The sequence below is a fragment of the Pinus tabuliformis genome, chromosome Q (assembly GCF_031772625.1).
Source record: "Pinus tabuliformis cultivar Carrire ecotype Pingquan chromosome Q, CPIR1, whole genome shotgun sequence".
Taxonomy (NCBI): domain Eukaryota; kingdom Viridiplantae; phylum Streptophyta; class Pinopsida; order Pinales; family Pinaceae; genus Pinus; species Pinus tabuliformis.
This window is the reverse complement of record NC_142296.1, coordinates 594,902,041-594,925,973: the sequence shown is the minus strand read 5'-3', so window position 1 is coordinate 594,925,973 and position 23,933 is coordinate 594,902,041. Positions and strand designations below refer to the sequence as shown.

The window sequence follows — 23,933 nt, the reverse complement described above, 5'->3', positions numbered from 1 at the left end:
AATTTGAAGTAGATTATGACCGCTAATCTTTCCCTTGATTCCAATAAACATTGTCCTTACCCTTGCCTCTATGTTCAACAATATTTTATATATGTCTTTTCTATTACCATCTAGCCAAATGAATTCTTAAAAGATGGAATACCTCTCTCTTGGAGAATAGAAAATTTTCTATAGAATTTATTGATTTGCACTTGAAGATTTTCACACTTTTCTTTTGTATCCAACATTAGAGTTTTCTTCATGAAAAAATTCTAGCCTGAATAATTGATTATTTTCTATCTTCAATTCCTAGTTCTTCAAGTTCTTCTCAGGAAGTTCTGTTTAGATCTTTTATTATCTAACTTCATTGTCAAGGTTTATTTCCCAATGGTATTCTGATGTCATTAATAGTTTCTTTGTCTCTCTTAATCAACTCCTCCTGTTCTACAATAATCTGCCTAGAATACCAAATATCATACACAGATGACATAAGTTCTATTCAAATTTATTGTTTGTCCTATGGTAAACATTAAATACTATCATAACTACTCAAATATTGTTCTAATTGCTTTTGTAAATTTTCATTTTTTTTAGTTCCTCAACTAAGGAATTCCCGGATTTAGTTCTTTTCATCTCAGCTCTATCAAATTTTTCTCTTAATCTCCCAATCTCAACATCCTTTAGGTTAAGAGAAGATAATGTCTGTGGTAGTATTTTTGTAGTAATATCTTCTGTGGAACCTATTTATGTTGTTGTAATTACTACACTATCAGTTTGGGCCTTCTATTTTAACAACTCTTCCATCCTTTCTTTCATTTTCAAAGTGTGCAGGTTCTATTCAATTATCAAGGATAATAGAGTTTCCTTCTGCTTATCTAATCCCAAATTTATGGTGTTTTTAGTTGCTATATTGTGGGAATATTCAACTCTCTTCTAAGTGCTTGAATATCTTCATTTTTCCTCTTAACAATCTCTTGAGATGCATCCATATTTCTGGGAACCAAACTTAATTTAATTACAAGGTCTTCTGGTGATTTAATCCTAACATCTTTCGCCAGGTAAGAAGTATTTTCCATTTTAACTTTTACAAGAGTATTATTCAAATAATTTTGCAATTTTGATACATTTGAAGTCAAATTATTGAGAGAGGAATGGATCATCTCACCAGTATTTTTATGTATATCGATTTGATCTATAGAATGGATATTTTTAGTATTGAAAGATAAAATGGAAGTCTTATAATCTCAAGAACTCTTTAAGAGAAGAAACTTTAGGTTCAAGAAATTTTAACTTAAATTCACCATTTTCAATATCAAGATCTGAAATAAACTTGTTTTTAGTGGAAGAAGTTTTCTTCCAGAACTAGGTATAACTTACTTCCTTGAAAACCTCATTCTTTTTATTGATTTCCAAAAACTAAAAAAATATGTTTTGATTAGAAGAACAATCTCTTGAGATGCATCCATATTTTCGGGAACCAAACCTAATTTAATTGCAAGGTCTTCTAGTGATTTAATCCTAACATCCTTCGCCAGAGAAGAAGTTTTTTCCATTTTAAGTTCTACAAGGGTATTATTCAAATAATTTTGCAATTTTGATACATTTTAAGTCAAACTACTGAGAGAGGAATGGATCATCTCACCAGTACTTTTATGTATATCGATTTGATCTATAGAATGGATATGTTTAGTATTGAAAGATAAAATAGACGTCTCATAATCTCTAGCAACTTTAAGAGAAAAAACTTTAGGTTCAAGAAATTTTAACTTAAATTCACCTTTTTCAATATCAAGAGATGAAATCAACTTGTTTTTAGTGGAAGAAATTTTCTTCCAAAACTAGGTATAAGTTACTTCCTTGAAAACCTAATTCTTTTTACTGATTTCCAAAAACTAAGAAAATATGTTTTGATTAGAAGAAGAACAAGGATAAGCTTGTCCTGTCCCAAGATCCAATTCTTGCATTCTAAAAATAGGCTCACCTGAGACAACCGTATTAGTTGGTGAATAAATGTCAAATGAGATAGTTTCTAATATCGCTCCCTCCATATGGTTTGTCTTCTCTCTCTTGTATACCCTGAATTGTTCCATTTATGAATCTGATAATATTTGAGTTTTCCTCTTAAGTTTTTTTCTTTCATTTGAGGTGTAACCAAATTTTCCTATCTTATTGACTACTCCACAATTTGTTCTTCTATCACATCCCGTAAAGAATTTTCCTCCCAGGTGTCATTATTAGCAAAATTCTCTATCTTAGGCTTGGACACATGAAAATAAGGTGAGGATTTCTAATGAACTTTGATGGCTAAAATTCTCCTAATGGGGTCACATGGCCAAGTAACCACTAATTTAAATTTCATTTGTGCCAATAATTGTTCCACATCTTCATCTGTTGACATCTAGTTTACTATAAATGGCCCTACCTATGCCTCAGTTTAAACAAGGTTTGTTTTATTCTAGGCTAAAAATTCACTTGATCTATACTGAGGCATTTTATGATGAATTCAAGTGCAAAAATATGCATAGGCAAAAAAACCGCAACTGATAGGGTGGAAGTTCACACCCATATAATATAATTTCTGTAAAATTATGGTAAAAATACCAATTATCAAGTCTTGTTTGTTCACTAAGTTGCATAATACTTTTGATTTCAGATGAAATTATGGGAGGACATCACTAATTAATAAACTATAGCATATGTGATGAAAATTGTTCACAAAATCAGTGAAGGAAAATTCCTTAGAATTCCCTCTGACCAAGGAAGTCCAATGAATCACAAAAAATTGAATCCCTTGGACATCCTGCTTTTGCAATTTTATTGGAAACTTGTCTAACTAATAATACAAAAATAAATACATTAGGACTGACTGATATTTAGATCTGTTTCAACTCCAAATTTAAGAAACTGGTCATGAATGACCTCAGATAAAAACTGGATGAAATTGAATAAGATTTAAGGTTCCTTATTTGGATAAAAAGTTGGCAGAAAAATATATAACTACTTCATTAACTTTCTCATCACTCTGATACCCTAAAATACAACATAAAATGGATATGATTTGTATTGAAAATTCTGGAAACAATGATGAATGGTAAGGCATATTGTGAGTGGGAATACCAGTCTCTTCAGGCTTGAATAATTAAAAAATAGCACTCTTTTTTCAAAAGTTGACATCTGATATATTTCTAAGATTATTTCACTAGGGAATGGGTGCAAAGTGTTGGGAAAATATATGGACAAGGCCTTTAAAATGGACATAGAAGTTATAGAAAATAATATTTCATCATTTTGAGCAATTATGGGTTTTTCACTAGATAAGTACTTATTTGCACACCATACTACAAATTTTGAAAAAGTATGAGTTTAAGGAAATATAAATGGGGGTAAAAGGGACTCCCATAGAGAAAAATCGTTGCTATTATCTTGAAACCTTTGGAAATGCCAATTATGCAATTCATATAGGTCAAACTATGATTTTGTATCTTCTATTGTACTTTCCCTATCAACTAAGGGCAATTCATCAATTTTTGGGAGGGTTTCAAACTGAACGTGATACTCTTTTCCTTTAGTTCAACTCTTTTTTAACTATCAACTTGTAGGAAGGAGTAAATTACTTATAAAATGTATAACTGTATTTCTGAGTTGTCGCTGAGGGCTTACTAGGATCCCACACTCTGATTCCCTATGTTTGGCAACTGAAGAAAAGGTGAGAGGGGAGAGAAAAATATGGGAGCGATTAAATTATGAATGATATTGAAAATGAAATGGAATTAATGCTATTATAATGATCATATTTAGAATTAAATGGAAAATGGTATTTAGAATTAAATGCAAAATAGTCAATAAAATGGTCGTGGGAGATATTTATTACGAAAAACCAGGAATGGTTTTTTGCATGGGGGTAGGTTGTATGTGCTAATGAGCAAGAAGGGGTGTGTGATTCATATTTAACTTCCATTTTGCAATTTTTTTTTTGGAATGATAACTCTTTACACCTCCACCCCCCCTTCATTAAATGTTGAGCAAGTGGGGGGGGGGGGGGCAATAGAAAAAGAGTCATCAATCACCAAAGTGTTAATAGCTACCAATAGAAAATGCACGATAGTTATTGTGTAGCAATTTGAAATTTTATTTACTAAAATAAAATAAAATAATATACTATATTGTGTCATTATACATTTTCACGCAAACTATTACAAAGTGAATTAAAAATAATATTTTTTTGAAATTTTCAATGTAACAATAAATTGTTACAACACCCCAAGTGTTGGTGTAGTGTTGGCTGTCATAAACACTTCTTTGGCTGCCTACTGTCAAGCTTTAACATGAAATATGAAATGGATTTCTACCCCCTCAATTGTTACAACATCTATTGTTACAACATTTGTTGTTACAACATCTCTTGTTATAACATATGTTCGAATGGTCACTATTTTAGTAGTTTCAATAGTAGAAGTTGTTATAACATCAAATTTTACAAAAGTTTCAGTATTTTCAATAGTAATCAGTGCTATAGCATCATCTGCTACGGAATTTTCAACATATCTAACATTGACATGTTGTTATGGCATCTATTGTTACAACATATACTGTTACAACATCTGTTGTTACAACATTTGCTACATAATATTTTGTTACCTATGTTTGTGCTTCTCAATTTGTTTTCTTGATCCCCCATGTGCTGGTATAGTGTTTGGTGGTAGAAACACCTCTTCGGCTTCCCACTTTAAAGCTTTGACAAGGAAGATGAAATGACTTGTCGTTATGACATGTTTCGTTACAACATCAATTATGGCATCTGTTGTTACAACGTCTACTTCTCAATCTACTATTACCTATTTGTGTGCGTCTTAATTTGTTTTCTTTATCCCCCGAGTGTTGGTGTAGTTGTGTGGCAGAAACACCTCTTTAGCTGCCCACTTTCAAGCTTTGACAAGTAAGATGAAATGGATTTCTAACCCTATAGTGTTACAACATATATTGTTACAACATTTTTTGTTACATCATTCGCTGTAATGGTCATTGTTTTAGTAGTTTCAATAATAACAGTCATTATATTATCAACTTTTATAGCCGTTTCAACATTTTCAACAGTAATGGGTGTTACAACATCAGTTATTACAACATTTTGAGCAGATTTAGCATTGACATGTTGTTATGGAATGTATTGTTACATCATCTGTTGCTGCAATATCTTCTTCTCAATTCGCGATTACCTATGTTTGTGCTTCTCGATTTGTTTTCTTGATCCCCCAAGTGTTGGTGTATTGTTGGGTGGAAGACACACCTCTTTGGATGTCCACTTTCAAGCTTTTACAAGCAAGATTAAATGGCTTATTGTTACAAAATCCATTGTTACAACCTCTACTTCTCAATCCATTGTTACCTATGTTTTTGCTTCTCAATTTTTATTTCTTGATACCCCAAGTGTTGGTGTAGTGTTGGGTGGTAGAAACACCTCTGTGGCTACCCACTTTTAAGATCTGATAAGCAAGATGAAATGAATTTCTACCCCCTCTATTGTTACAACATCTATTTTTGCAACATATTTTGTTACAAAATCTGTTGCTACATCATCTCTTTTAATGGTCACTGTTTCAATAGTTTCAATAGAAACATTTGTTATAACATCAATGTTTACAGCAATTTCAACATTTTCAATAGTAATGGGTGTTACAACATCATTTTTTACAACATTTTTAGCAGATCTAACATTGACATCTTTTTATGACATCTATTATTACAACATTTGCTCCTTAATCCATTGTTACCTATGTTTGTGCTTCTCAATTTTTCTTCTTGATCGTCGAAGTTCTAGTGTAGTTTCAAGTGGCATAGACACCTCTTTGGTTGCCGAATTTCAAGATTTGAAAAGTAAGATGAACTGGACTATTGTTACAGCATCCATTGTTACATCATCTACTTCTCAATCTTCTATCACCTATTTTTTTCCTTCTTAATTTTTTTTCTTAGTTCCCCAAGTGTCGGTGTAGTGTTGGGTGGCAGAAACACCTCTTTGGCTACCCAATTTCAAGCTTTGACAAGCAAGATGAAATAAATTTCTACCCCTTCTATTGTTACAACATATTTTGTTACAACATTCATTGTTACAACATCTGTTGTTACATCATCGGTTGTGATGGTCACTGTTTTAGTAGTCCCAACAGTAGTAATTGTTATAAAATCAAATTTTACAATAGTTTCAATATTTTCTATAGTAATATGTGTTACAACATTAGCTATTATATCATTTTCAAAAAATTTAACATTCACATGATATTATGGAATTTTTTGTTACAACATTCGTTTATCAATCCATTGTTACCTAAGTTTGTGCTTCTCAATTTTCTTTCTTCATCCCCCAAGTGTTGGCGTGGTGACAAAAACACCCCTTTGGTTGCCCACTTTCAAGCTTTGACAAGCAATATGAAATGGATTATTGTTACAACATCTGTTGTTACAACATCTACTTCTCAATCTGTTGTTGCCTATATTTGTGCTTCTCAATTTGTTTTATTGATCCCCCATGTGTTGGTGTAGTGTTAGGTGGAAGAAACACCTATTTGGATGACCAATTTCAAGATTTGAAAAACAATATGAAATGGCTTTCTACGCCTCAATTTTATCCTAAAGGTGCTACATCTCCTTCAAGTCCACAAATTCAACTGCTTTGATACCTTATGATCCATAAACAATATGCCTATGGAATGTTTATCTCATTAAAATTGATCATTGTGAACATAAATATAAAATAAAACAATGGTGTCTCTAAAACTCAATGGTTGTTTCCAATGCCATTCAATAATCTATTTTCAATGCAATTCATTTACAAAACCATAACTTTTTCAAGTTGAGTTCATGGATCAGTTGTTAGTCCAAGCGAGTTAAGTGATCATATCCATAATGCATTGTTGTAATTCATGTAACCAATTCTCAACCTTCAACTTCTATACAATTGACCAAAAGAAACATTTTCTGGGATCAATGATCTTGATCAACAAAGGGCATAATAGACTATGTTTGCATTAGGTTTCAAGTCTAGTTCAAAATGGTTTCCAACACCATTCTAATTCACCAATAAGAGGATATTTCATAAGGAAGTTCGATTTATTTAGTAAAACATTATTGCAACATATAAAATCCATAGGTTCATCAGTGAATAGAGGTACATCATGCCCAATATGTGAAGTTACCAATGCCAATTCATAGATTCAGAGGATTATCTTGATTTTGAATTTAACCCCTAATTACTAGCCCTAGAAAAATCTACGTTGAATATTTTCTCAAACTGTTAGGCAAGCACAAATAATTTGCAACGATGACCTATATGGAAAGTGTTTACCCTATAGAAATTATAATGAACAATCAACTTACATTTTTAGTGAAAACTTGTAGCATCTCTTTAGGACAGCCCTAGGTCACCTCAAAGTCACCTTCCTTGCCTTAATTCTTAGAGTAAATTCAAGTTCTTTCATCCTCCCACAAGTCATTGACTTGTTTTGACCTCTAAGCCTAAGCTTAGGGTGGAACAATCCATCTACCTCCTATCTGTTCCACAAATGAGCTTCAAACACAACCATTTCTCCATAAAATGACATCGACAAAGGGAAGCTCCCTTTCACCACTTATTGCAACTAGAGAGTCAACACTACTAGTTGCAATTGCACTTGTTCCATTCTTGTTGATCCTTATGCTCCATGTGGAGTTGACTCTAGTCACATTCCCCATAACCATTTCATCTTCAACACCTTTACTACATTTCGCTACTCAACACTGAAATGAAACATTTACCATCCCTTCACCTAAGTGTGGAAATGTAGTGTTTATATAACAAAAAATGGAGAGGGTTTGTACTTAAGATTATGTAATAGAAATTGCAATTGATACTTAAATTGTATAACAATTTTTTTTATGATCTTTACTAACCTTTATTAGAATTGTTGAATGTTTTACATCATTAGAATGTCACCTTAGTTGTAAATTATTTGAAATTTTATTATGATATGTGCACAAATAATTATTTCATTGAATAAACAATAACTTTTCATTCTAAATGTTTTCTTTTAGAACAAGGATCTTCCAAAAGATACAAATGATCGTCATCAAATAGATCCATATCACGTTGTGTTTGATGCATACATGGAAGATGACGCTCATGATGACACATATATAAATGATAATGATGTTGATGTCGATACAGATGATGATCATGATCACGATGGTGATGATGATCATGAGGTAATTGTTGGTAGCAGCTGGTGACATTCATGATCATATAGACTATACCATGGATCATTTTTTATATATTTTTATAATGTTGATTTTAATGGTTACTATCATTTATATCATTTCCATGGCCTCTAGTACAATATTATTGAGTTGTATCATTTTTACTTATATCATTTGGACATGACGTATCATATTGACTTGTATCATTTTTTCTTACATAATTTATCATTTTTATTTATATCAGTTGTACATGATGTATCATTCTGACTTATGTCGACTATTGGACATGTATCATTTTTACTTGTTATTGATCTACTAGTATATGTGAGATTTACTTGTTTTAATTATATATGATGATGATCTTATCGGTATTAACTTGTAAATTTTTATATAATGAAATTGGTTTATGATTTGGATGCATATTTATTATGTATGATGGTTTTGATTTATTGCTCATGATGGATGTTGTCAAATTCACTTAAATTATAGACATTTGACTCACTTGTTTAAATTATAGATGATGAGCATGTTATAATAATTATATTGTTATTTTATATATACTAGATGTTGTAGATTCTATTTTGATAGAGATTTAATAAGTATAATGATCTTGTTAATTTGTATGGATGTTTATTTGCCTAAAAATTCTTTATAATTTTTATCCTACAAAATATTTCAAATGCATTCATATGACTTACTATATAATCATATAACTTGTTTAAGAGACATGATATATTTAACTAATTAAATTGAAATAAAAATATTAATTTAATTGTATGCAAAATAATAATAATTTTTGGAAGCAATAATGGAAGAAAAATTAGAAGCCATGCTAGAAGAAAAGTGAGAAGCAAAAATGGAAGTGAAATCAGAAGCCAAACTAGATGCAAATCTTTGTGCTATCCCCATCTCTAGGAAGAAAAAAATTAAGCAACAATGGAAGCCAACTTACAACAAAAATTGCAAGCCACACTAGAAGAAAAACTAAAAGCAAAATTGGAAACCGCACTAAAAAAAATTGGAATAAAAATTAGAAATCACATTAGAAGAAAAACTAGAAGCAAAACTGGAAGCAAAACTGAAAGCTAATCCAAAATCCAAATTGGAAGAAAATCATGGTGCTAATTCTGGCGCTAAAACTAATGCTAATCATGATGTTCTTTCAGGAATATTCCATGCGTTATCTTCAATGTTATGCCTACCACTATTTGTGACATCATTTCTGGCACAAATTCTGACTTAACTTCCGACACAAATCCTGGCGCAAAATTCTGACGCTATCTCTAGTGTTATTTTCCTCTCTCTATTCCAAGCGTTATTTCCAACATTATGTATGATGCCATATCTGGTGGTATGATAAATATATCAAATTGTGCCTATTTTTTCTTCGGAAAAGTTGTCCAAGTCATGAAATGAAATACGCTAAATTCTGACACTATTTTAGGCATTATTTTGTAGTGCAAACATGTTATCCTACTAAAAGATATTGTCCTTTCTCAAAAGGTTAAATGTTTTTTCAAAATCTTATACCAGTATGATACCAATAATGATGTAGTGGGTAACCAAAATCACTTTTACAAGTTTGTAAAAATTAAAGACTCAAAACTTACTAGTGAAATTTTCTTATTCTAACTTGAATTCCCATCACCCTATTGATATTTATTAAATATTGACTCCATCATTATGATGTTTTATTTTTTAATGCAAAGAAATCCTTTCTCAATAACTATTTCTAGCATATTTTTGCATGATCAATCATGGAACAAGTTCTTCCTTCATGCACGTTATTTCTGCCTAGGATTCCCCTCGCAAAAGTTTGATGCCAACCATACATGGATATATTCTACAATTTATATTTTTTAGCTAGAAAAATCCTTATAGGTTCGTGGGTTTTTCTGGGTTCCCCATGATAAATCCCTTTAAGAGGTTAAACATTCAGGCCTCATCATAAAATCACAAATTAAAGCTTAGCACTAAATGTTATATGCATGAAGATCCAACAATCATATGACTATGGACTACGACCTCACAATAGAGCCATGGGTTATAATCCAACACTAAAAGAGATGTACATAGCCCAAAAAATCATGCAAATATGCACCAAATCACTTTCCCCTTTATATGACCTATATTGCATGGATGTTAGGGATGCTTCTAGTTATCAAAATTATTAATAAATTTGATGACGAAAATTAAAGTTCATCGTTTTCCCAATACTTAAAATGAAATCATTATAACATAGAGACACAATCTAATTAACATGTGCTAAAACTGAGGTTTTTTCATTCATCAACAAAACACCCTCATTATTACAATAATAAGGAATATATTCAATAAAGAATTAAGTGCAAACATACATATTGATTCTTTTGAACAAGGAATTAATCTAGAGGGATAATTCCTAATTAATGGGTCTATGATTCTATGAAAGGAATATTGAAAAAACACTACACACTTTCATATAATCTTGTTGTTGTGTTTTAAAACATAGGGAATTTATTTGTACAATAAAAAGATAAAATAACTCAAAAACTTCGATAAGATCTAATTTCCTAATCTTAGACAAAATCCAATTTTCCCTTCTATCATCCTTACCTTAATGCTAAAAATAAATCATTACATCACAATTAGGAAAACTAATTCTACTCTCCAAAAGTAGTCAGAGACCTTCCAGAAGTGATCTACACATTAAAAATTGATTTTGAAAAAATGCTTATGCATTATGGAGCATTCCACTTTTACAAAAAAAAGTATAAATCACTTTTACAATGAAGTTATTTTATAAGTGATTGTTTTATGCAAAAAATAACTAAAAAATGAATATTAAAGTTACTTTACAGTGATTCATTTTTATAATATAAGTGAAATACAAATTTTTATAATAAAGTTATAAACTAACATAAGTTTGCATGATCTTTTTCAAAAAGATAACTTAAAAAGAAAAACTTTAAGTGAGCTAGTACATAACTCATATTAATATTAATAAATGAGGATGTCATTGTTGTTGTTTTCATTACCACTACTATTGTTGTTGCTACTGCTTTTTTTCCTATTGTTGTTGCCACTGCTCATGTTGTCTTTGATGTTGTTATTGTTTTTGTTGTTTTTGTTACTACTACTTCTACTGTTGGTATGATTTCTTCACCTTAAAGTGTTTTCTTACAAAGAAGAATGTGATCATCCAAAAAAACATACAACAATTTGAAAAGAATCCAAAATTGGAAAACAATAGGATCAAAACTTAGTTAGCTTACCCATTAAATCCAATTTTTGTCTCAGTTTCTAATTTGTCAAGATTTCATAGAGAACATGACAAAGAAAATACACAATACAAAAAAAAAACTTTTCATTTTTCTTTTGACTTGTCGAGATTGCACACAACACATGGGAAAGAACATATAGAGACTAGAAAAAGTAGTAAACTAAGAAGACAAATAGAAAAATGAAATACAAACTTTGTTAAAAAAAGAGGAATTAAACAAGCATACTCATACTATACACCTATGGATCCAATGAAAAAAATCATATATTTGGAAAAAAACACCTTTTCGGATAAAACAAAATGTGTTCTTAATTAGAAACAAATCTCCAAACATAATTAAATGCTTTATTCAGGCCAAAAGAGTACAAAAATAGCATATCATAAAAATGTAGCAAAAGGGTCCCAAGATCTCAATTAATAATGGGAGAATCTCTTCAAACGAGGTTTGATACCATGTTTGAGAAACCTAGGTATTCCATACAAGATGGAAACCTTCATTAACCACTTACAAAACTAAGTAAAATATCATAATATCAATATTTTAATGTGTTTAAACCCCATAACATGGAAACACTCCATGACCCCAACCAACATGACCACTTGGCGCAATTTTATTAATCCAAAAGAAAATTTGTACATAAAATATTTTCTCTCAATCAATCATTGATCATGCCCATCCATGATCTTTAAATAGATATCCTGGGCCAATAGATTGTTAAGCCACATATTAATAATTATTGGTATCAAGTAAATTATGAGTCATCATATCATTGTACCTCTAAAACATATTGTGACAACCAAATTACAATGTAACTAATGCATACTAAAGAAACACACTTTTACATAAAGACACATTAGACCAAAGTAGGCTTAACTAACTCCTAAGTGTCTAAATATCCTAAAAAAATTCACATATTTCAAATTAAAATTGACACTTTTACATTCCAAAAATGACATATTCAAACAAAAAAATGCATTTTTAAAATTAAACGTCTTAGTTTGGAATTGAAACCCCACTTTTAAAATATCACACTTTTAAAACCCTATATTTCCACTTTCAAAACCTAACTCACTTTCAAAATATAATTTTAACACTCATATTCAAAATTCATAATTTTATTCCAAATTTTGTCTCATTAATTTAAATTTAACAAATAAGGTTAATATACACAAATATTACAAAAAAAATAGAAAAATAGTGGTGATTAGTATTGCATGTCCTCTACATATGTACATTTTTTATAAACATATTCCATCATTTAGGATTAAAATTCTTGTACAACCAATATGAACATATATGGATAAGATCCATGTATGATCAAAAGTTTTCATAAACCCTCATGGAAGACCAAACTATCTTTTCATCCAAGTTCAAGGGAAATGTGGTCTCGGTGTCAAACTCTTCAACTTGTTATTATATATTTATCAAAATCTCCTTTCTGTATTTATTAATCATCATGATTTTCTCCTCAGATCTATTGAAATATGTAACTAGTTTCAGTCTTCATAATGACACACGTAATCATGATTTATGTATTTGATGTAATGAGGCAAATAAATTTTTTTATTGTTGTTCTTGAGGAATGGGTTTCATGCTCAAGGAAATTTATTTTTATAGGTCAAGCTCCCATTGAGATATTCTAGGACTTATGAGTCATTGTCATGTATGAATGACCCATTTGGCCATGTTACATATTGTAAAAAGAACTTATTTAAGTCAAAGTCAATTCAAGGAACCCTCCAAGACCAACTGATAATGAAAATATCAAGTTAGCCTACATACATGGATAAGTCAGCCAAAGGAGAAATTCGACCCAATGAGAAGCCCATATAAAGGTGACATTGACTTCACTTGGATGAAACAGTTCGCTCACACAAGTTCAATCACAAGAAAGAAAAAGGAGTGCAAAGAAGAAGAGGACGAAGGAGGAAGAAAAAATCAAGTTTTTGGGATTGTTTATGGGCTACTTCTCTCCGCATGTGCAAAGGAATTAGGGTTCATGCTACTGCAGTAAATTTAAGTTGCGGAAGTGAAGTTAGGTCATCAAAAAGAGATATTTTGCAAGCTAAATTCTCCAGGAGAGAGAATCTACCAAAGTGAAAGAGAAAAGAAAAAGATATATGGTTTATATAGAAGATTTTTTTGGGCATGTCGAAGTTGTATAATATTCTACTGTGCAGGTTGAAGTTACAAAAGAATATCTTGGGCAAGTCGAAGTTGTAGAACAATCTGTTGGGGAGGTCAAAATTGTAGAAGAAACTATTGGAAGTCAGAATTTGCAGAAGTTTCTAGAAGCAAGGTTTGACTTGGTCTTTTAGGGTCTTGGTCAAGGTTCTAGGTCTTAGAGTTGGTCAATTGAAGATTCTATAAGTAGAATTCTTGTGGATTTTCCTCTCAGTTGGAGAGGTTTTAGCCCTAGTTGATAGCCTACGTACTTTGTCCTATGTCTTATTGTTCTTTATGATTTGGTAGTTGTTTGATGATAGAGAAATCTAATAATAATAAGTGAAGGAATAATATAACTAAGTAAATTAGAAACACATCACAAACAGTTATCAAGAAGAGAAATCGCCTATCTAACTACCCCTATATTTCTCAACATGGTATCAGAGCTAAGCCGACAAATCAAGGAAGGGAAGATCAAAGAAGGACACTCGAGTATTGAACCACTAGAGTATCATCAAGGAAATAAACCATCAAAAGGGCCTCTCATATTAAAGCCACTACAAGGAAAAGGATTAAATCATTATCTTGAAGAAAGTAACTAGAAGAAGACCTACAAAACCTAGTTTTTCAAAGAAAAAATTCTACACTTAAAGCATTCTTGGGAACCTTACTCAAGAAAGGCAAGACCTTAAAAACCCTACCTCCACTAAAATAAGGACTTTGAATCATCTTAAAGTTTACACATCCAAGAGAAACAAGAGAAGTTGTTGTCATAAAAAAATCAAGGTGATCTCCTCCTCTTTGAAGAAAGAAATCTCCATTAAGAAGTCATCTTCCAATATCATTATCAAAATTAAGGAAGAAATAGATTGAAGATATTGTAATCAAGGAGTATATTCCCAATTAATTATCTTTATGTCCACATCTGAATATATCAAAATTTCTTTTTGCAAGTAGAGAAACAAGCTGGTTGGGGCATCAAACTTTCTTGCATGGAAGAAGAGGACAAATTGGATCCTCAAGGAAAATGAAGTCGTGAATCATGTTAAGGGCTCAATCACTAAATCTCCAAAAGAAGGAGCTCAAGCTCTTGCAAAGTACATGAAAGGGGAAGTAAGGGCTCAAAGGATTCGAATGGAATCCATTTAAGATCCCCTCATACCCTATGTATCAAAATTGGAAACATCAAAAGAAATATACGACAAAATTGTAGAATTATTCTTCGTAAGCACTGCAGGAGAAGTGATCCCTTTAAGACAAGAACTCTATTAGATGAATATATCAAAAGATGAAGGAATAGCCTCATACTTTATGAGGGTGTCATAAATTATAGACAAACTACAAGAGTTGGGAGAAATAATGTTTGATAATGAAATGATAACCATAGTGTTCAATGCACTACCATATCAATGGGGCAACTTTACATCAAGAATTTATTGAAAGAAAGAGGCTACCCCATTCAATAAACTATGGTCACTATGTGAAATTGAATAAACCATGCTAAAGGCAAAAAGTGATGTAGGATCAAACAAGCAAACACAAGCATTTACTGCCATGGTGAAGAGAAAATAAAAAGTTTGGAAAATTCGGTCCTCAAAAAAGGAAGAAGAATATGGAAAAGGTTAAATGCTATGATTGTCAAGAATATGGGCACTACAAGAGAAATTGTCCCGAGCTCAAGAAGGAAAACAACAAAAGAGGAAGGGAAGAATCCCATATCACTGAAAAAGTGGAAGAAGTTGACAAGAAAAAATCAAAGAATGAGGAAGTAAAGGATCTCTACTATGATTGAGATAATCTTCTCCACATGGTTTTGTTCAAGATATATCTCTCATAGTAGAAAGCATTAGAAGCATGATAGGATGCATCATTTTAAGAGATGGCATCATAACATACAAAGGAAGCAAGAGATCATGACATGAAAAGAATCTTGAAAGATAACTGAATTAGAAGACTATGAGAGTCATCATTAGAAGGAAGTAGCTCTCGGTAACATTATTAGAAGCATAAGTAGTACTTATGGGTAGAAGGAAGTCATCTATTGTAGAATTGGAAAGGATCATTTGCAGGATAACGATAATCAAGATCTCCCATTTGAATATTCATTAGAAGGTTCATCTCTTGGAATAAGTAAGTGTCTCGCTAAGAATACCTCCTTTGATGAGATTCGCTATTTGAAAAAATGATTGTATGATGACAATGGAATGCATCATGTCAAGATGATTAAAGTACTTTCGATCAAGGGAAAGAAGTTATCGAAGCTTGTCTAAATGATCAAAAGAAGGAAATAGGTATACATTCATATGTTTAGTAAATTAGGTCATGTCTTCATATAGTGGCAGATAGCATGGATGGATACTCAAAGGAAAGGGTTCTCTTCTAGAAATGTATACAGGCATGGTTCACATATTAACTAGAAGAAATCAACATAAGATGTCCTCATATGAAATATGAGGTGGTTTACAAAGATAAAGGAACTATGATTGGAAGTTATTGGGAAGAAATGCGTGAATAAAGAAAAGAAGAGATCGTGAAATATGCAGCTATGGTCACCTAGAAAAGGAAAACAACATTCAATTACTAGAGGAATTAGCCATGATATCTCCATGGGAAAGATACAAATACATTGGAAAATTATAGAAATAAATAAGAACCTTGAAAATTAAATATCTTGGATATGTGTTGATATATATTCAAGATGTTGATGTTTAAACAAGCAGATGCCATGATGAAGGGCCATCACAAAAGGTAATTTCTGATGTGTTGTTCATTTTGGGTTTTGAAAATTATTTGAATGGGTTAATACAAGACTACCAAAACATAATTATGGATGTCATGTACAAATAAGTATTCATGTGGAAGGATGAAAGATCATGAAGGATACATGATGTGGAAAAGGTAGTTATATGATGGAAAGCCCGATATGGACTTGTAGATCACTTTCCGATGAAAGGAAGGATGACATGATTGACATGGTTCATGAAGGAAAGTGATGGATGATCGATGCCCTACAAGACAAAGAATATGAAATTCATGACATCTAATGAAGGAGCTCTACAAGAAGGTGAAGTTCCCATGGTCTCCACCAAAGAAGAGATATTTGTTGCAAGAAATAGGTCCCTAGTTAAGAGGGAGACTGGAAGAAAGTTTTTGGTAAAGAATAAACTTGGAAAGAATGTCCTTAACTAAGTGGGAGCTTAGAAAAGTCTCTCGTTGAGAGGGAGCTTGGGTACATTCCTTCGTAGGAATGGGTATATCCTCCCTAGTTGAGAGGGAGAGATAGGAACACCATTCTTGTTTTCACTTAGGAAGAATGAATGGAGGATTGGGTAAGCCTCTGGCATCTGATATTGTTTGAGGATGTAGTAGGTCATCCAAAATAAGAGTATTAATATAGGATCAAAATTCCTTGAGGACTGGGAATCCAAGATAGTAATAGTTATAAGGGCATGCGCTATGAACACCCAGGTGGGGTATGTACCTTGAGATACAATGATGATGGTGTCTATAAGTCATTGGTCTCGCGAGAATTGTGCTCTAATCTTATGGATATATAGAGTTTTTAGTCAAGGCCTTTCTATGTCATAATGCTAGTTGATATGATGTTATACAAATGGGTTACCAATCTGACTCATCGTATGAAAATTCTTCAGATTGAAAATTTTCAAGTACCTTGTATGAATTATGAATACCTCCCTAGTTAAGAGGGGGTGTTGAAATATGTAGCTAGGCCCAATCTTCATAGTGGCATATGTAATCATGATTTTATGTATTTGATGTAATGAGAAAAATAAATTTGCTATTGTTGTTCTTAAGGCATGGGTTTCATGCTCAAGGAAATTCATTTTTATAGTTCAAGCTCCCAATGAGAGCTTCTAGGACTTGTGAGTCATTACCATGTATGAATGACCCATTTGGGCATGTTACATATTGTAAAAATAATTTATTTAAGTGAAATTCAATTCAATGAAACCTCCAAGACCAAGTCATAATGCAAAGATCAAGTCGACCTACACGCATGGACAGTCTCCTAAAGGAGAAAGTCAACCCAATGGGAAGCCTACATAAAGGTGGCATCGACTTCGCTTGGATGACATGCTTCATGCACACAATTTTGATCACAAGAAATAAAAAGGAGTGTGAATAAGAAGAGGATGAAGGAGGAAGAGAAAGTTGAGTTTTTAGGATTTTTTTTGGGCTACTTCTCTCCACACATGCAAAGGAAGCAATAAATCCAAGTTGTAAAAGTGAATTTAGATCATCTAGAAGAGCTATTTTGCAACTTGAATTATCTAGGAGAGAAAATCTATCCAAGCTAAAGAGAAATGAATATGATCTAGGGTTTCTATAGAAGATTTTCCTAGGCAGGTCGAAATTGTAGAAAATTCTATTGTGCAGGTCAATGTTGCAAAAGAATCTTCTAGGCAGGTCAAAGTTGTAGAAGAATTTACTGTGGAGGTCAAAATTATAGAAGAAGCTATTGGAAGTCAAAATTTGTAGAAGTTGCTAGAGGAAAGGTTTGAATTGGTCTTAGATGGTCTTGGTCAAGGGTCTAGGTCTTGGAATTGGTTAATTGAAGATTCTATAAGAAGAAGAATTCTTGTGGGTTTTCCTCTCAGTTGGAGAGGTTTTGGCCCTCACTGGTAGCCTGTGCGTTGTGTCCTATTATATCATTGTTATTTATGCTTTGGTAGTTGTTTGATGATGGAGAACACTAATAATAATAAGTGAAAGAAGAAGTGAACTGCTTAAATTAAAAACACATCACAAGCATTTATCAAGAAGAGAAATCACCTACCTGGCAGCCCCTAGATTTCTCAACAAGATCTAGTTCACAACCTCAAGATTTATCTAGAGCTTTGAGTGAGTATCCCCTCAAGCATGCAACACCTCCTTTTTAAAGGTAAGTAGGTGGACGATGCTACTCCACTCTGAATTTACAACATTGGTAAATATTTCATTGTTTTTATGGTTCTTTATCTACATGGAGCGACTTGAGGTAAGCCTTACTCCTCTCAAACATTCTCTTATAAATATGTTGCCCATTCTCACCACCCCCTAAGGCAAATCAGGATCAGACAACTCTAGGGGTGTTTTTTGTGGAAAAATATGAGGAAATTCCCTCCCTATAAATCTCTCACTAAAATCTAGAGGATCTTCACCAAGCGTATTCAAAGGTAACCCTAATATTCCATTTTAATGGATTTTGGTCCCGCAAAATCAATCTCTACCAATGGATCAATTTCGTATGGACTAAGAATTCCAACGTTATTTTCTACTCAAAAGTTTTCTTCATTATCTTATTTGAGGAATTTGAATATTATCAAAAAGCTTTATCTAAAGGGCGTTATTTTTGGGGCAAAGATGGAATTCTTTTCATATCTTGGTTCCCTGATTTCACCCTTCCACAACTACCATTATTAAGATGCCAATATGGGTCAGGCTTCCTAATTTTCTAGCTCACATGTAGTGCTACACAATGTTTTAAGGCATTCGAGACGCTCTAGGGCAAGGCCTCTATGTCAAAGAAGGGTGATGAAGAGGTTGATGATGAAATCAATCTGGGGGATAAGGTCAAAGACTCATGACCTCAAACATCTCCTGTGATTCTTGGTATGGACCATGCTCCTTTGGTTAGCACATAGATATTGAATAATAATGTTTCTCTAGGTATATTGAAACAAGCTCGTGATTCAGCTTCTTTAGATTTTGATGAGGAATCTCCTTTAGTGTGCCATGATAATTTATAGATCGCTTCGATCAAACCACCTTCGGAAGGTTGGGTCAAGGTTTTGAAAAAGGAAAAAGGAAAAGACACCTTGAGGATGAGTGCCAATATGGGTGATTCCTCTCTCTAGGTATGTCCTTTGTCCCTTTACATTTATTTTGTTATTCTTTGTACCATTCATTTCAACTTTGATACCAGGAAAATTGTGTCACAAAAAAGTAGAGACGGAAGATAATGCAATTTTTTTTATTTGATCAATAAAAATTTTAAAATTACCAAAAAAATGAACATATATATTTGTATTTCCCCAAAATGAGTTAATTCATTAAAGTTATCAAACTCAATTTTCAAACATTTTATAAAATAATTACTATTAACGAAATTATATATTTTCAAAACTAATTTAATTTTTTAAATTTCAACTTATAACCTATTAATTCATTTTCTTACATAATCTCAATCTTTTCTTTCAAATCAATAAAGATATATTTTTTAACTTTTAATTACTAATTATTTATGTGTTATGAAAGACCATAATATTATTGCATTCACATTTTGAATCAAATCAATAGAGATATGATTTTTAACTTTTAATTACTAATTATTTATGTGTTATGAAAGACCATAATATTATTGCATTCACATTTTGAATTAAGATATATGAAACTTATAAATTAAACTTTTGTAAAGAAAATCATAAAAATTAATGAATTATGGAACTAACCACTTGATTATTATATAAATTCATCTTTATTTTATTTTATATATTTTATAAAGTAAGGAACTCATCGGGATTATCAATCTAAATCTTACAATATAGTTTTCCTTTTTAATGAAACAATAATTATGAAAACATCCGTTGACAATGAACTTAATCACTTAACTATTACATAAACTTACCTTTATCCTATAAAGTTTAATAAAACACAACTGAAGTTTAATAGTTTAAGTTTAACTATTACATGGTGTACATTAAAATATTAAAATAACCAATTTATAAATCTTAAAATTATAAAACTAATTAACTATTACATAATGTCAAAATATTAAAATAACCCATTTCTTAAAATTATAAAACTAAATCATTAGACAAAATATATACTTAATAATATTTAAAACCGTTAATATGTATACCGTCTTCATTGAGACATCAACATCTAAACATCTAAATTTAATAATTCAAATTTATTATATATATATATATATATATATATATATATATATATATATATTCCATTAACATTATATAAATATTTAAATAGCTAAATAGACTTTTATAAGTGTTCGACAAAGTACAATAGTTAAAATTAAAAATATCAACCTGCAGCAATGTCAAGCAATGCCATAGTAGACATTCTTCTAAACCCATTCTTTTTTAAAAGGTTGAATAACAAACTAGAGTTCAAAAAAATGAAGGCGAACAATGCCACATCCAGACTTTCTTATAATAGCATTTTTTGAGTTGTTACTGTGTACAGAAGGAACACATGAAAGAAGTACACCGCCATTCAAACGCAGTGGTATGTATATGTAGATAACTTAAAAGAGAAGATTTCAAAGACCAAGAAAGTCCAATTAGTTTCTGATTGAGTTTCCCTCTGAAGGGTATCTAACTATACACTGCTTCCCGAATCTTTCGAAAATGTTTTTATATACACCACACCTCATCGAAGCAGGGTACAAGTATTCAATTATTTATGCATAACTAAACATACATCTAACCAGTGGTCAACTAATCATGTTTTAGTAGTACGTACCATTTTATGACAGACACATAAAATTAATTAGGTTGTGTTTATGAGAGGTAACTCAAAAATACAAGCAAGTAAAACAATGTTTAGACCAGAACCAGGCTACTGCAGATGGGCTTGATTCCTGGAAATTACTGCAGGCCCCTTATAAGAATGACCTGGACACGGAACCGAGCCTCAACATCGTTACCGCAAACAGAAGCTGCTACTGTGACACTGGTGGTGTTCTTCCTTAATAATATCTTCCACGCACTGGAAATCAGAAACATGGCAAGGAATTGTTAGGGTGCCCTTCTGCCCAAATCCATATTCCTCTTCGGCGCCCTTGAGGAGTTTCTTGAAAAGCGGATGGTTTACATGCACTGCCGGTATTACAAATCGCTGCCGTTCTTCTCCTTCACTACCCACGTACACGGCCACACAGCCCCTGGGAACGCTCTTGTGAAAATTGTGCGCCTTCTCCTTTGAGGTGCCGTGTCTGACAAGTACCTCGGAATGGTGCATGTTGTTTGCCAGGTTCACTGCACTTTCTAAAATTATTAGAGCAGATATAAAGATTTGGCGTCCTCAACCGAGGCCGAGGATTTGTTTGTACAGTCAAAAGTGGCCACGGAATTTGGACAATATTTTTTTTCCTTTGTACAGTCGAAAGTGGCCACGGAATTTGGACAATTTTTTAACAAATTTTGCAGAAACAGTATTTAAATCATGTTTTTGATGGTAAAGATAGATTAACACTATAAAAAATTTCTGATGCACACAAAATCTTGAAATTTGACAACAATAATCTAGATTTACAAAAAAAACCTTCCAAAATTTCTATAATTTTCAGAGCATGTACACCGGCTCAATAGCTTCTAACCCAAACCTCCAAAAACCACCATAAAAAATTTCTGATGCACACAAAATCTTGAAATTTGACAACAATAATATAAGTTTACAAAAAAAACCTTCCAAAATTTCTATAATTTTCAGAGCATGTACACCAACACAGAGGCTCAATGGCTTGTAACCCAAACCTCCAGAAACCTCCAGCAATTTCCTTCCAGAAGTGGCACAAGGAATTTACCAATACCAATTCCCAACAGATACCGATACCCCAATTCAATCGGGGAAGCGATGGAGTAGGAAGCTTAACCGACTCTGAAAAATATTGCCAATCGGGATCAGACAGACTTTCCACAGAAAAAATCAGGCTGAATTTGCACAGAGATTTAGGACCTTTCGAAATTAAAATGAGAGGAGGGCAAATCTGGAACGAAGGCAGGGAAGCATGCGTTCCCGCTGCAATTTATTGGGTGGAGGAAGGCAAAATGTTTTTAATCCGGCGTATAGAAACGCGTATAATAAAGACAAAGGATGATCGAAAGGAATCTTGCGTACTGTTGCCAAATTGATGGGCAATAATCATTTTATTCTCCCATATCTTCCACATTCCCTAAACCTTGTGGTCACATAGAAACCACGCATGGAAGGGTTTGACTTCAGTATCATCACTGGTGATAAGACATTGATTTCTTAGTCCTTGGGCGGTGTCACATGTTAAAATAAGTATACCCTGCGGTTTGAATACATGGCTACCGTAATATATTCGAATTCCATTTGCAAAAGACATCACGTGAACGTTCCAATCAATTTTAATGGTTTGGCTTTCATTCCACGTGGAACTCTGAACCCAAAAGTTTATAGAGCGGAAATCCCCACACTCGATAGTGACCATCTTCACAATGGAACGTTACAACTTTCACTAAGTGTTATACTAATATTCCTCGGCTAGCATGTAGCACGTGTGTCATGAACTAATATCTTTCTCGTCTCTAAATCCTTGCAACGCACTATTTGCATTAGTAACATTAATGCAGTTGTGGAATACTGTGCCCATGGAATTTTATCTCAATTCACATCTCTTACACCATTATCTCTCGACAATGCCAACCCTCTCCACTCACGGAAATAACCTTTCAAGCATATTCATGCTAGGAATCTCTCTCTATTATATACCTGTTTTCTTGTAGTTAGCGCACATAAGACTTTATATTTTATTTTTCCATGCTCCATCTAATTCATTCATGCCATTTTAATAGTATTTATCTTTTTATTACAATTTTACAATAACTTAGCTAGGAGTTCTAGTTTCTTCAATGGTTATGCTATTTATCATTTTTAGACTCACTCACTCCCAATCTTCATCTTCTTGGCTTATTGCCTCTTTTTAAACTTCTCAATTATGCTCTATCCTTATTTCTCCATCGAGCTTCTTCTTATTCATTCATATAATTCTGAATCTACATTTTTCTCATATATTGCCCTATAGTTTCTACATGCTCAATAACAACAGTATCATTGTTGGATCCTTGACTCTCATCATTCATTTACAGATCTTCATTAAACAAATAATTGGTCATGCATTTACCATTGCTCATGATCTCAATCCTCATTTTTCAATCATCTTCAGTAACAATGTTCAATTCCTATACGGGTTGAAACCTTGATACCTCTTGTGAACATGTGATACATGTTGTGTCATGACTCTTTGCAATATTGGTTTTTGGATCCAATATCTTTTAAAATTCTTTCTCATATCATGTGCCACAAAACTCAATCATCAACCCTCTCTCATCTAATAATATTTAAAATTTTAGATGGGAATCTTTGTAGGGTCTTTAAAACAAATTTGAATATTCCTTTTCATTTGTCAATCTAAGACTAATCAAGTAGCTCTCGTGATATTGCTTATGGTTTTGTCTAACATCGCTTTGATGGCATCTTGTCTTCAATATTTGTCCATAATCTTGCCATGTGTCTTATAAATCAACA

At 32.3% G+C, this 23,933-nt stretch overlaps 1 pseudogene; it reads right to left on the bottom strand.

Annotated features, from left to right (window-relative positions):
* Positions 1-20,817: 20,817 nt before the first annotated feature.
* Positions 20,818-22,452, bottom strand: LOC149220854 (auxin-responsive protein SAUR32 pseudogene; annotated as a pseudogene).
* Positions 22,453-23,933: the final 1,481 nt, after the last annotated feature.